The following is a 13,755-nucleotide window of genomic DNA, read 5'->3' as shown; positions in this document are numbered from 1 at the left end:
CCTTTGGAAATCTCAGCTATTTTCAAATATTTCTGATTATAACAGATATTTTATAAATTTATTTATTTATTTATTTTAATTGGAAGATAATTATAATATTGTGACAGTTTTTGACATACATCAGTATGAATTGACCAGAGGTATACATGTGTCCCCTCCATCCTGAACCCGCCTTTTTACCTTGCTCTCTATCCTATCCCTCCAGATTGTCAGAGCAGTTTTGGGTGCCCCGAGTCATATATCAAACTCATATTGGTTATCTATTTTACCTATGGTAATGTATATGTTTCAATGCTATTCTCTCAAATCATCCTACCTTCTTCTTCTCTCACTGAGTCCAAAAGTCTGTTCTTTACATCTGTGTCTCCTTTGCTGCACTGCATATAGTATTGTCAGTACCATCCTTCTAGATTCCAAATGTATACATTAATATATGGTATTTGTCAGCTTCGGCTTCCCGGCTCCCCCCCAGACAGAGAGGGTGGCCCGGCCGTGGATGATCAGATAGCTTCTACCTCTCGCTGCCTATCCCTGGCCTCAACCGGCACGGAGCAGACGGCGGCAGCAGCAGCATCAGGCGAGGAGGAAGATGGCGGGACGGCTGCCGGCCTGTGTGGTGGACTGTGGCACGGGGTATACAAAATTAGGATATGCTGGAAATACGGAACCACAGTTTATCATCCCTTCTTGTATTGCTATTAAGGAGTCAGCAAAAGTGGGAGATCAAGGAGGGTGATGAAAGGTGTAGACGACCTAGACTTCTTCATTGGTGATGAAGCAATAGAAAAACCTACGTATGCAACAAAGTGGCCAATCCGCCATGGTGTAGTTGAATACTGGGACTTGATGGAAAGGTTTATGGAGCAAGTGATCTTTAAATATTTAAGGGCGGAACCTGAAGATCATTATTTCCTTTTGACTGAACCTCCACTGAATACTCCAGAAAACAGGGAATACACTGCTGAAATAATGTTTGAGTCCTTCAATGTTCCTGGCTTGTACATTGCTGTACAGGCCATTCTTGCCTTAGCTGCATCTTGGACCTCCAGACAAGTAGGAGATCGGACATTGACTGGTACGGTAATAGACGGTGGAGATGGAGTCACTCATGTTATCCCTGTGGCTGAAGGGTATGTGATTGGCAGCTGTATTAAGCACATTCCAATCACAGGATGAGATATAACATATTTTATTCAGCAATTGTTGAGAGACTGAGAAGTAGGAATTCCTCCAGAACAATCCTTGGAAACTGTTAAGGCAGTGAAGGAGCACTATAGTTATGTCTGCCCAGACTTAGTAAAAGAATTTAACAAGTATGATACAGATGGATCAAAGTGGATTAAACAGTATACTGAAATCAATGCTATCTCAAAGAAAGTTTTCCATTGATGTTGGATATGAGAGATTCTTGGGACCTGAAATTTTTTTTCATCCAGAGTTTGCTAACCCAGACTTTACCCAGCCTATCTCAGAAGTTGTAGATGAAGTAATTCAGAATTGTCCTATCGATGCCAGACATCCTCTCTACAAGGATATTGTCCTCTCTGGAGGTTCAACCATGTTCAGGGACTTTGGACGTTGTTTGCCAAGAGATTTGAAAAGAACTGTAGATGCCAGGCTGAAATTAAGTGAGGAATTGAGTGGTGGTAGATTGAAGCCAAAACCTGTTGATGTACAAGTCATTACACTTCACATGCAACGATATGCAGTTTGGTTTGGAGGATCTATGTTGGCTTCCACACCTGAGTTCTACCAAGTATGCCACACCAAAAAGGATTTTGAAGAAACTGGACCTAGCATCTGTCATCACAATCCAGTGTTTGGAGTCATGTCGTAAAATTGGCTTCATAGTTATTGGGGTTAGGGAGGTGGGGAAGAAACAGTCTTTCTGATTACCTGTTTTGTCTGGATGGCTGGTTTTGAACCTGACTTGAAATAATAAGACCAAACATTAATTATACAGGAATATTTTAATAAGTATATCAACATGCGAATGTGGAGGAGAGCGAAAATGATTAAGTGTTTTTCTTTAGATTGAATATTTGAATCTTACGTGTATCAAAAAAAAGTGGGTTTTAGTTCTTTCTGTGCCCTGGTATTTTGTATATTATTGAATTATCCAAGATTTGATGGGATTTATCAGTATGTAGATAGCTCTATAATGCTTGAATTGTACACTTTGAAGTGTGTGCAATGCAAGAGCTTGTTTTATTTCATACTTTTTATACTTTGAGGAAAAAATGTCAAAGAAAAACTAGTATTTGAGGGTAAAAATTAAAAAGTGACCAAGTAAAGGATAAATACAAAAAATAGCCTGTGAGACTTGGCATACACACACACTCATGGGATTCCGGTTATTATGAAGTGCTTCCACCCTCCTGTGCCCCCCATGGTTTTCTTTGCAAGTGCTTTTGGGACTAAGAAGCTAGTGTCTTGGGTTAACTGAGGCCTGCTAGTGCTTTCTGATTACTCGCATTCTGTTTTCTTGCTTTAAAGGAAAAGTAAAGACAAGACTGTTGGACCAGTAAAAAAACAAATAATATATGGTATTTGTCTTTCTCATTCTGACTTACTTCACTCTATAATAGATATTTTGAAGTATTATTTATAATTATCCTTACTTCAAAATTAGTCTTTATTAGACCTGCCAATATTAGATCTGCCATTTTATTGATTGAGTTACTAAAGAAGCATAGATATTATTATATGACAATTTTGTTTTTTAAATATTTGATAACTGATACAGAATAGTTAGTTTTATTTATATTTTTATATATTTTATATAAATAAATTATATAAAATAAATATTTTATATAAAATATAAAATTTTATATTTTATATACATTTTCTTTTATACACTTAAACCCATTCTTCTGAGAAGGGTTTCACAGGCTTCAGCAGGTTGTAAAAGGGGTCTATGGCCCCAAATGATTAGCCTTGTGATAAGAAAATGGGGCCTGGAGGGCTTACAGGACCCAAAATCCTGTAATTGGTACCAGCACTGAAGCCAGCATCCAGACCTCCTCTCTTCTACTACCACATTGATGCCTTTTGGTGTCATAGAAAATGAGAAGTTCTGCTTGCAGAAAAGGAATAGTTTGGAGGATATTATAGACTGAATGTTTGTGTGCCTCCAAAATTTACATGTTGAAATCCTAACTCCTAATGTGATAGTATCAAAAGGTGGTACTTTGGGGAGGTAATTAGGTCATGAGAGTGGAGCCCTCATTTGTGAGATTACCACCCTTATAAAAGAGATCCCAGAGAGCTCCTTTGTCCCTTTCTACCATGTGAAGAAGCAGCAAAAAGACAGTCATCTATGAGCAAGGAATGACCCTCACCAGACTTCAGCTGTGTCAGTGCCTTCACATTGGACTTACCAGCCTCCAGAACTATGAGAAACAAATGTTTGTTGTTTAGGCCACTCAATCTACGGTACTTTTATTACAGCAGCTGGGATGGACTAAGACAGAGGGCAGGTGGAGTGGTTGGAGATGGGCAGTTGGGCTCCCTGCTCATTTCATCTCCAACACACATGTTGAGTAAAGAGAAAGTAAATCCTTCTGTCTAGCATGGGGGAGAACAATTAACGGGCAGCCTCTATCTGGGAAATTTATGTCCAATATTTGATGAATTATCTTGCTTTTTAGCCTACTATCAATTCCCAACTCATCTGCTGATTCTCATCAGAGCTGGGTTCAGGACCCAGCCTGTCTTAGATTCTGACATTATCTTTCTGCTGTGTTATGCTTTCATAAATCTACCAAGCTTTTTAAGAGATGTTTTCAGATTATAATTTTCCTACTTTGAACACTGCCTTTTTGGGAAGCCTCCCAGTGTTTTTTGTCTTGGTGGTGAGGAAGGGACCTGCATACCCCAAGGGAAAAAGAATTGGATGATAAGAAGCAAGAAGGTGCTAGAAGGAGGGGGAGGTAAAAAAACCATGATTGGTGACATTGGCCTGTGATGTGTGAAAAATTACAATGAGGTATCATCTCGCACCTGAGTGGCCATCATCAAAAAATCTACAAACAATAAATGCTGGAGAGGGTGTGGAGAAAAGAGAACCCTCCTACACTGTTGGTGGGAATGTAAATTGGTGTAACCACTGTGGAGAACAGTGTGGAGGTTTCTTTAAAAACTAGAAATAGAACTATCATATGATCTAACAGTCCCATTCCTGGGCATATATCTAGAAGAAACATAATTTGAAAAGATACATGCACATCAGTGTTCACCGAAGCACTATTTAAAACAGCCAGGACATGGAAGCAACCTAAATGTCCAGTGACAGATGAATGGATAAAGAAGATGTGGAACATGTATACAATGGAATATTGTTCAGTTATTAAAATAAAGAATGAAACAGCAACATGGATAGACCTAGAGATAGCCATACTGAGTGAAGTCAGACAGAGAAAGATAAATATCGTATCTGTGCATGCATGCCTGTATCATTTATATGTGAAATCTAAAAAAAAAAAAATGGTACAAGTGAATTTATTTACAAAACAGAAATAGTCACAGGTGTGCAAAACAAACATGGTTACCAAGGGGCAAAGGGCATAAATTGGAAGATTTGGATTGACATATACACACTAATATATAAAATACATAATAAGGACCTACTGTATTACACAGGGAACTCTACTTACTACTCTTTAATGACTTATATGGGAAAAGGATCCAAAAGAAGAGTGGATGTTATACGTGTAATCGATTCATTTTGCTGTACAGCAAAAGCTAACACAACATTGTAAATCAACTATTCTCCAATAAAAAATTAATTTTTTTTGAAAAGGATAAAGTTAATTCTCAAAAAACCCCCCCAAAACCCACAACTCAACAGTGCACAAACAAGGGGTCTGACTGATGAGCCTGAGGGAGGAATTAGGTTTAGAGTGTGGTGGCATGGTTGAGAGTTTGTTCAGGAACATTTTGATGAAGAGTGGTGGAGGAGGAAGCTCTGAGGAGTTCTTCAAAGAGTAGGTGAGCATGAAGGTGGGTCAGGTGCACTGAGAGAAGGCAAGAGGAAGGAACGAACCTTGACCGGTGGGTGCCCATCATGCAGCAGATATTGTAGATACTCAACATATTACCTTATCTAATCTTTAGCTGGGTGGGATAGTTGTGATCCCCATTTACACAAGAAGAAGAAAAGACGCAAGAAATCAAATGATACAAACACAAGTGTTCCAAAACTGGAAATTGAGATTTCAGTGCACACTTAACTTATTCAAAATCCCTCATATTTTTCTCTGTGCCTTGATGCTTTCCAAAGAATTAAGGAAGCATTTGGAGCACGAGACGATCAGACAAAGTGATAGGAGATGCGCATGGGCGTGCATGCACAGATTGGCAGTACAGTCCGGGAAGTCTGCCCAAGAAGGAGGCAGAGGAAGAGGCATTCGAGCTTTTGTCAGTTCCCCTTTCAGGTGTCTGTTATTGAGTGTTATCGTGGGTTTCTTTTGGAATGAAAGTGACTACATTCCTGTATTAAAGTAATGCAATGTAACAGCCGTCTAAATAGGATGCTAATAAAATAACAATGCATTGCATAAGCCTTTGCTTTTGGAGATTTTTATTATAGTATCCTGCTAAGAGTGAACTTTGTTTGAACTGCCATAAGCAAAGTATTTGGGAAATGATTGTTTTGGAGGTAGCACATGGAAATAAACTTTCCTCACTCCCAACTCGCAGTATCACATAATCTTGAGGGGGGACTGTTTTGTTGCCAGGGCTGATATGTAGCCATGGGACAGACAGGGAGCAAAAAAAGAGTGTTAATCTGTGGAAATGGAATACACTGGCTGCAAATGCTGATATGTAGTCTTGGGACAGATAGGGACCAAAAGAGGAGAGTGTTATTCCATGGAAATGGAAGATACTGGCTGGAAATGCTAGAAACATTTAGTACTTCCAGAGGAGATGTATCCATTTGCCCTTTCTGAAAAAGCAAGCATTTGAAAATTTAGCTCTGAGACTTGTCTCTTATCCGATTATTTTTTGCAGGAAAAAACAGCATATTTCCCAAGCCAGATTGTAATATTTCTGTGGCATACTCTTACCATGAAAGCAAATTTCCTTCATAAAAATAAAAAGCCAGAAATAGTATACTTTCATATTATACTATGTCTTTGATGTGGTGTGTGTGGTCAGTCACTTCAGTTGTGTCTGACTCTTTGAGACCCTATGGTCTCTAACCTGCCAGGCTCCTCTGTCCATGGGATTTTTTCAGGCAAGAATACTGGTGGAGTGGGTTGTCATTTTCTCCTCCAGGGGATCTTCCCAACTCAGGGGTCAAACTCATGTCTCCTGGTTGGCAGGCAGATTCTTTACCTCTGAGCCACCAGGGAAGCCCTCCTTTGTTGTTGATGACACTTAACAAGTTAAGGAAATAGAAGTAAAAATTTTGAGAATGAGATTTGCATAATGAGTCAAATTAATAAGCCCCGTTTATCGAAAAGCTTTTTGTAATCCTCTTTCATTTGTTCTTTAAGGTAAGCAAAATTTGTCAAAGTCCTTTTTTTAACATCTCTATATGAAGTGAGAACCAACAATTTAATTCCGTTTGTAATCTTTTTAACTTTGTGTGTGTTCCTGTGTGTGTGAGAGAGAGAAAGACAGAGACACCTTTCATTATGAGAAAGAGGGAGCAAAAGAGAGAGAGACCTTTCATTACAAGAGAGAGAGAGAGAAAACTTTCATTACCTCAAAGATCTCAAAGCTGGTTTCCCGCCCTGCCCACAGTAAGTACTCTGGGCAAATCTAAATATCACCAGTGCTATCTTAAAACAAATATTCTGTTTTCTGTTTCTTCTTGGATTAACATTTGACTCTCCTGTTCATTCATCTCTTATTTGTTTGTTTGTTTATATGTGTCAAATAGCTACAGGTATAGAGAAACAATATTTTCTGCTCTTTGCAATTTTTCTAGGTTGCCAGGTTGTGTGAAAGTCCTGGCTTATTAATGTACCTGACTCTCCCAGCATTTATCACAAATGTAAATGAACAGTCTGTGGTGTAGCCTGTTTTCAGGATTGCGCTGATGATCATGTTGCTATGGTGACAACAGAGCCGACAGGTTCGTGAGACAGTATTAGTAACGCAGCAGCTTGAAACTTAATCAGCGCACCTCGACTTTTCCCCCATATTTCAATATCACTTCGGCAAATTGAATTCCAGGCAGTTGTCAGTCCAATGTATTCCCTGTGGTTTCTCCTCTGCAAAATTGCCTCTTTATTCTATACACTGATGATCATGGAGTAATTGAAATCTGCAGCTGTTTGTCACGCTATTTATACAACTCTGCCTTGTCGCCAGCAACCTTTGTGTGGTGTGCACTGCAGGTAACAATTAGATCCAGAAACCTCTCTTTGGTTGAACAAGTGAAGGATTGTTTTCCCCTAATACTCCCGATTTTGGATACTTTATGTGATACCTTGTTTTGTGGGGGAAAGTTCAGCCAAGGTTTAATCACAGGCTATTACAGCAGCATGACTGGGCTCTGCCTTCTCTGCTTCCAGCGATGGGGAGACAACTGGAGTGTTGAGAAAAAGGGCTACCTCCTCAGGGGAACTGCCCCTCAATCTCCTACCAATCTGCTCTCCAGCCGTTTCAGAAACTGGACTCTCCAGTTACTATTGGCCCTGAAACACTTGCAACAATAGATGAGAGAACACAATTCAGTGTGGAAAAGAAAGCAGCGGCCCAGGACATGTAACATGGCTCAGGCATGGCATAATGCTTTCTCTTTAGGCTGCTTTGTAACTCGGGGATTTAAGACCCCTTGCTCTTTCCAGTGAACTGTCCCATTGTAAGATCTCCCTATACCCCTTCTGGGGTTGTTTTGAGGGTCACTACATGATTTTTTTTTCTGAATGTGAACTCCAAGGGAACATAAACTGCGCTTTATTTGGAGTCCAGCAGGTAAAAAGCATCCCTTCTCTTCTGCTCTCTGTAATATATGCTGACGTCAGTGGGAAGCTACTGCTTTTCCCCTCTCAGCTGAGAGGTGTGCTGTGTGCTAAGTTGCTTCAGTTGTGTGCGACTCTTGGCAACCCTATGGACCATAGCCCGCCAGGCTCCTCTGTCCATGGGATTCTCCAGGCAGGAATACTGGAGTAGGTTGCCATGCCCTTCTCCAGGGCTGATGATTTCATTTTATGTGTTCCACCCACCCCAAAATGAACATGATAGCATGAGACAGGAATGGAGGATTTCCTGATTTTATAAAATAATGAAATGACCAGGGAAGAGCTGGGTCTTTGGAGATCCAGGAAGGATGTGGTCTTTCCTGCCTCCCCGTGACCCATCAGTAGTCTTCTCCACACATTCTGTCCCCTTCCCAGCACTGACCGAGGACCACAATTGCCTGCTTTCTAGTGAAGCCCCTTCCTGCTGTGTGCATTCTTCCCTTCTGGTCCCTCTAGCCTAGCGGTCTCGCCTTCTTCTTACTATTGTGCTATTCAGACACTGACATTGTCTAGGGTTCTTTGCACAATTTAAAAGTTAATGAAGTTCAATCTGTGAATAATCTTTCTGTTGTTGTCATGGAATACCAACTGGGTATAGAGAAAAAAAATTGCTAGAGAGCTCTTAATAGAATCATCAGCAACAAACACGCATTGCAGCTATACATTGTAAAAGCAATGCAAATATGAGAGCTAAGTTTTGTATTGTTTTGAAGTATCATTTTTTTTTTAATTTAATGAGAAAATTGCCCAGCAATTTGATCGTGTGTTTTCTGCGCTAGTTATTGCCTTCTGGCCCATATGTGTGTCGTGTGATAGTGGCCTTTCCACAGCAGATGGCTTTGTATGTTCATAGAAGCTCAGTTCAGTTCAGTTCAGTGGCTCAGTCGTGTCTGACTCTTTGCGACCCCATGAATCGCAGCACGCCAGGCCTCCCTGTCCATCACCAACTCCCGGAGTTCACTCAAACTCACGTCCATTGAGTTGGTGATGCCATCCAACCATCTCATCCTCTGTCGTCCCCTTCTCCTCCTGCCCCCAATCCCTCCCAGCATCAGAGTCTTTTCCAATGAGTGAGCTCTTCGCATCAGGTGGCCAAAGTATTGGAGTTTCAGCTTCAGCATCATCCCTTCCAATGAACACCCAGGACTGATCTCCTTTAAGATGGACTGGTTGGATCTCCTTGCAGTCCAAGGGACTCTCAAGAGTCTTCTCCAACACCACAGTTCAAAACCATCAATTCTTCGGCACTCAGCCTTCTTCATAGTCCAACACTCACATCCATACATGACCACTGGAAAAACCATAGCCTTGACTAGATGGACCTTTGTTGGCAAAGTAATGTCTCTGCTTTTCAATATGCTATCTAGGTTGGTCATAACTTTCCTTCCAAGAGCCAATGACAAATTAGAAATTTAGTGAATATTAGAGGATTGATGGTAGCTGGTGATCCTGGGAGTATCTCTCTCTCTTTTTTTTAGTTTTTGAACTTTATTTTCTTTATTATGGGCTTCCTTAGTGGCTCAGCGGTAAAGAATCCACCTGCCAATGCAGGAGACTGAGAAGATGCAGATTTGATCCTTGAGTTGAGAAGTTCCCCTGGAGAAGGAAATGGCAACCCCCATTCCAGTATTCTTGCCTGGAAAATTCCATGGAAAAAGAATCCTGGTGGGCTACATACAGTACATGGGGTCGCAAAGAGTCAGACATGACTGAGCTACTAAACAACAACAGCAGCAGATTTTTTTATTTTATTGGCCCTTCCTATCAATATTAGAGTCTCAGACCTAATATTGAACTTGAAAGTATAAAAAAGTCCTATATAATTTGAAAGCTAGGAAAATTGTTTGTTCTATTAATTAAGGGTTAAACAGAAAGAGTCTCTCCTTAGTATCACTTAGATATGTCTTTTCTTTATGTCCCTCAAGGCTTCATAAGCATCCCCCCTCCTTAGTTCCTTTCAGTGATTTGTGTGTGTGTGTTCAGTCACTCAGTCATACCCGACTCTTTGGGACTCCATGGACTGTAGCCCGCCAGTCTCCTTTATCCATGGAATTTTCCAAGCAAGAATACTGGAGTGGGTTGACATTTCCTTCTTCAGGGAATCTTCCCAACCCAGGGATAGAATCCGTGTCTTCTGCATCTCCTGCATTGGCAGGCAGATTCTTTATGGCTAGCACTGCCTGGGAAGCCCCCTTTCAAAGATACTTTAATTCAAGTGCCAATGAAACAGATTTCAAGGGCAGAGCTGTAATTAGGGCAGAGGGCATGGAAATTTAGAGGACACTCAAATTTAAAATAATGTTTTAAAAGATTGGTACATTTACAAGTTTACAGCATATGCACTCCTTCAGCATTACAAGAACAAATGATCTTAATACCTACTTAGCAAGAGTGATTGGCTCAAACAGGAGGCTACCAGATGGCTCAGCATTGTTAATAACGCCCATTTGAGAGCACATCGTGAATCACAAAGTCGAGGGCAAATTTTAAGGCTCCAGGTGGCAAATTTAAAACAAGGAATTATTTAAAATCTTTATTTAAAATAGAAAAGAAATGAATACCAAGTTGCAAAGTGGAAAAATGCTTCACTTTTTAAGAATTATATATGTAATGCTACTTAGTTATGTAGAACTTACTGTAAATTGATTTGCCACAAACAAACAACAAAAAACCAAGTTTATTAAAACTGTTGTGCCATGGAGTTTTTTCCTTTTCATTTGAGTCTTTCCTTCCCTCCTCCTTTCTTCCTCCCTCCCCCCTTCTTGCTTTCATTCTTTATTTTTTTTGTGTGTGATAGATTATCTGTTACAATTAAAACTATATTCAGGTCAAACTTAGAGCATCTGTAGGGGGTCTCACCTTGGGTGTGTGGGGTTTTGTTTTGATGGCCCCAGGTAACTCTTCACACCACAGAAAGAGTCATTATTTTATAATATAAGTCATGGTTATAAAGAAGCACTTACAAGTGGTTCTCCAAGTTTGAGACTTGCCCAGCTTCCATTCTGAAGAGGTCCCAAGGTTTCTTAATTAGGAGATCTTGGAAGCCTGAATGAACTGGGCCTGTATCGACCCCTTCTTGGAATCCTTAGAGGAAATCCCATTGTCTTTTCCCTTGAGGAATTGACTAGACCAAGATTTGATTTCCTAGTCCACCTTTGATTCTGGATTTATTAAATTGATTTAAACCTATGCATGCTTCTTAAAATTATTCTCATTTGCCTGATGAGTATGTACCAACACATTCTGGCCAAAGCAGCCTTCGGGTTTTCCTTTACATCTGGGCTGAAATCACATTTCTCCGAGCCCTTCTCCGTTCCATCCATATGGAACTTGCCCCCTCCAAGTTTCCCAGGCTCTTTCTGGGAGCCCCTGAATGGGTGTCTCACATATGTGTCCAAACATATCCAGTATGCCCTTCTATTTCCAGGTCCTGTGGCCTCTGAAAGTCTTACCTCAGTGACTGCTCATGGTGCCGACCTCCTGGGTCAAGAGTCGTGTCTTCACAGGATCTCAAAGCCTCAGGCCTTGAAGGGGCAGAGGTAAGGAGAGCTATTTCCTTTGCAACTCTTAAGTTATATTTGGTCATCCAGGCCCTAAATCAGCTTAGTGTGTGCCAAAATTTAGATTTAATTATGGTTTTTGAGTGCTTATTATGTGATATTGCTATTTTTTTTTTTGGTCTTAAAGAGTTTATGAATTGTTTCATCAGTGCAAGTTCCTCGGTCCCTCCTGAGCCTCTTGTTAAATTCATTTGTCAGTCACAGCCATCACCCCACAGGTATTCAAATCTGCTCCAAGTAGCCAAATGAGGGGATTTTTTAGCATTCCATCCCTATCTCCTAAAGCAACCTAAACTTCCTGATGTGATCGATCTGATTCCCCAAACAACATATTTTCTTTCCTTTCTTGAACTCTTCTGTGTTAACTGGGCATCTAGAATAGGTGCTTTGCCAGTTAACAGGCTCTGCAGAGTGAGTAGTTTCTCCTAAGGGTTGCCTGTTCAATAGGTAAATTCAGACTTCTTATGAAACAGAGAACCACTTGAACCTCTGATTTACAGTTTCTCTAGATTCTGCCTTCCTTAGCAGACTCAAAGGCCTTTGGACAAAGTTTGAGTCCCAGCTTGAGCTGTCAGAAATCTGCACTTCCCTATGCTTCAGCAGTATCTTCAAAAAAGTAGTGCAAATATCCTAGGAATGGGAAACCAAAAGTCCAGGAAGATCCAGGTGTCTCTATCTTCCTTATTCCCTTTGTGTGGTGTGCGTGTGTTTCCCAGGTCAGTCAGGGACAGAGTCATCACTAGGACAAGTGCTACTGATTCTGTGTCCATGGCAGCACAAAGGAGATCAGGCCTTACATGCAGGTAGCGAGGTTATAGAAAATGGACTGACATTGCATTTATTCTCCGGGAATAAATGGTTTTATCTTTGAAACTCAGGTGCAGAGTGTGTACTTGTACAGCACTGGCATCATTCATTCATTCATCACACACATTTATTTTTAAGATCTGAGGAAGGTGAGCCATGAAACTGCAAGAGAAGAGAAAAATCCTCTTGGCGGGGTCGGGGTTGGGGGTAGGCAGCCAGTATCAAGGCTCTGATGTTGGAGTGTGCCTGGTGCTGGCTGAGTGTCAAAGATTAGGGAAAAGGAGGTCAGAAAAGGGGCTGTAGCATGAGGTTTGTAGAGGGCTTCTTGGGGAGCTACAGCATTGGCTGTGAGTCAGGTGGAAAGCAACTGAGAGAAGGTAGCTGCATTTCTGAGACAGGGAGACTACAGGAGAGCAAGACTGAGGTGGGGAGTGGTGACCAGCTCTGCTTTTGTCATGATAACTCTGAAGTGTCTGTTAGACCTCCATGTAGAGCTGCTAAACAGGCAGCTGTATCACACATCCACAGTTCAAGGGACAGAGCAGGGCTGTAGACGTAAAGCAGGAGTCATCAGTGGGTATTCAGAGCCAGGAGGTTGGATGAGATTTACAAGGGCAGCACCAGACCCACCTGGAGTCAGTGGCAGCCCATGAAAGGTGGGACCAGCGTCAAGTAGGATGCTTCCCTTTGGCTCTGCTTACCTGCTGGCACATGGGCCCAGGGTTCCCAGAATTAGATTTAACCAAGGTCAGAGTTTCACCAGGACAGTGTGACAAAGCAAGAGGAGGCAAAGGAAGGGAGAGTGTGCACAGAAGTGATTACAGTAAGGGGTCATGGAATGTATCTGATGTGAAGGGTAAAGAGATGGAAAGGGATGGATTCAAGGGCAAGTGGTGGGATCAGTGAATTACTAATATATGTCCTGTTTGGGTAGAAGAATGATAGGAGTTGGGATTCTCAAGGAATAAACTGGAAAGATAAAAGGGGAAATTGGGGCTCAGGGTGCTTCAGCAGGGACTGTGGAAGCACTGAAGTCATTTGTAATGATAGAGTTTATGGTCATTATTTTAGGGTGGGCTGTGACCCACTTCAACCATTGTGGAATAGGTTTAGTGGATCAAGACCAGCGTATTTATCAAAACTAAATACAATATAATGGAAGATATTCGAGTGATTACAAGTAACAAGAACACTTATTGCTTTGTGAAATGTTTGTTTCAATCATACATAGATATATGTATTCATATAAGTTATGTACATAGAGGGGTCTGTTTGTAGTGGGTCATCTTCATACATTTCTTAAATTAAGGCAAGTTGAAAAAGTTTGGAAAACACTGTAGGGTTTGTTTGTGGGAACAAGTACCTGAGGATAAGGTCCTTAGAAGTATTTTAATGTCCTAAAAAGACTTTAG

At 41.0% G+C, this 13,755-nt stretch overlaps 1 long non-coding RNA gene and 1 pseudogene across 1 annotated transcript in view; both read left to right on the top strand.

Moving 5' to 3' along the window:
• The window catches only part of LOC133228608 (uncharacterized), a 138,781-nt gene extending 127,163 nt beyond the window's left edge, over positions 1–11,618 (top strand). The window contains exon 4 of the long non-coding RNA XR_009730288.1: positions 11,404–11,618. This is a non-coding gene — a long non-coding RNA (uncharacterized LOC133228608). The remainder of the gene's footprint in view (positions 1–11,403) is intronic.
• Positions 442–2,398, top strand: LOC133228607 (actin-related protein 3-like; annotated as a pseudogene).
• Positions 11,619–13,755: the final 2,137 nt, after the last annotated feature.

The sequence above is a fragment of the Bos javanicus genome, chromosome 17 (assembly GCF_032452875.1).
Source record: "Bos javanicus breed banteng chromosome 17, ARS-OSU_banteng_1.0, whole genome shotgun sequence".
NCBI classification, from domain to species: Eukaryota; Metazoa; Chordata; class Mammalia; order Artiodactyla; family Bovidae; genus Bos; species Bos javanicus.
The sequence above is the reverse complement of the archived record's forward strand: the minus strand, read 5'-3'. Positions and strand labels throughout refer to the sequence as shown.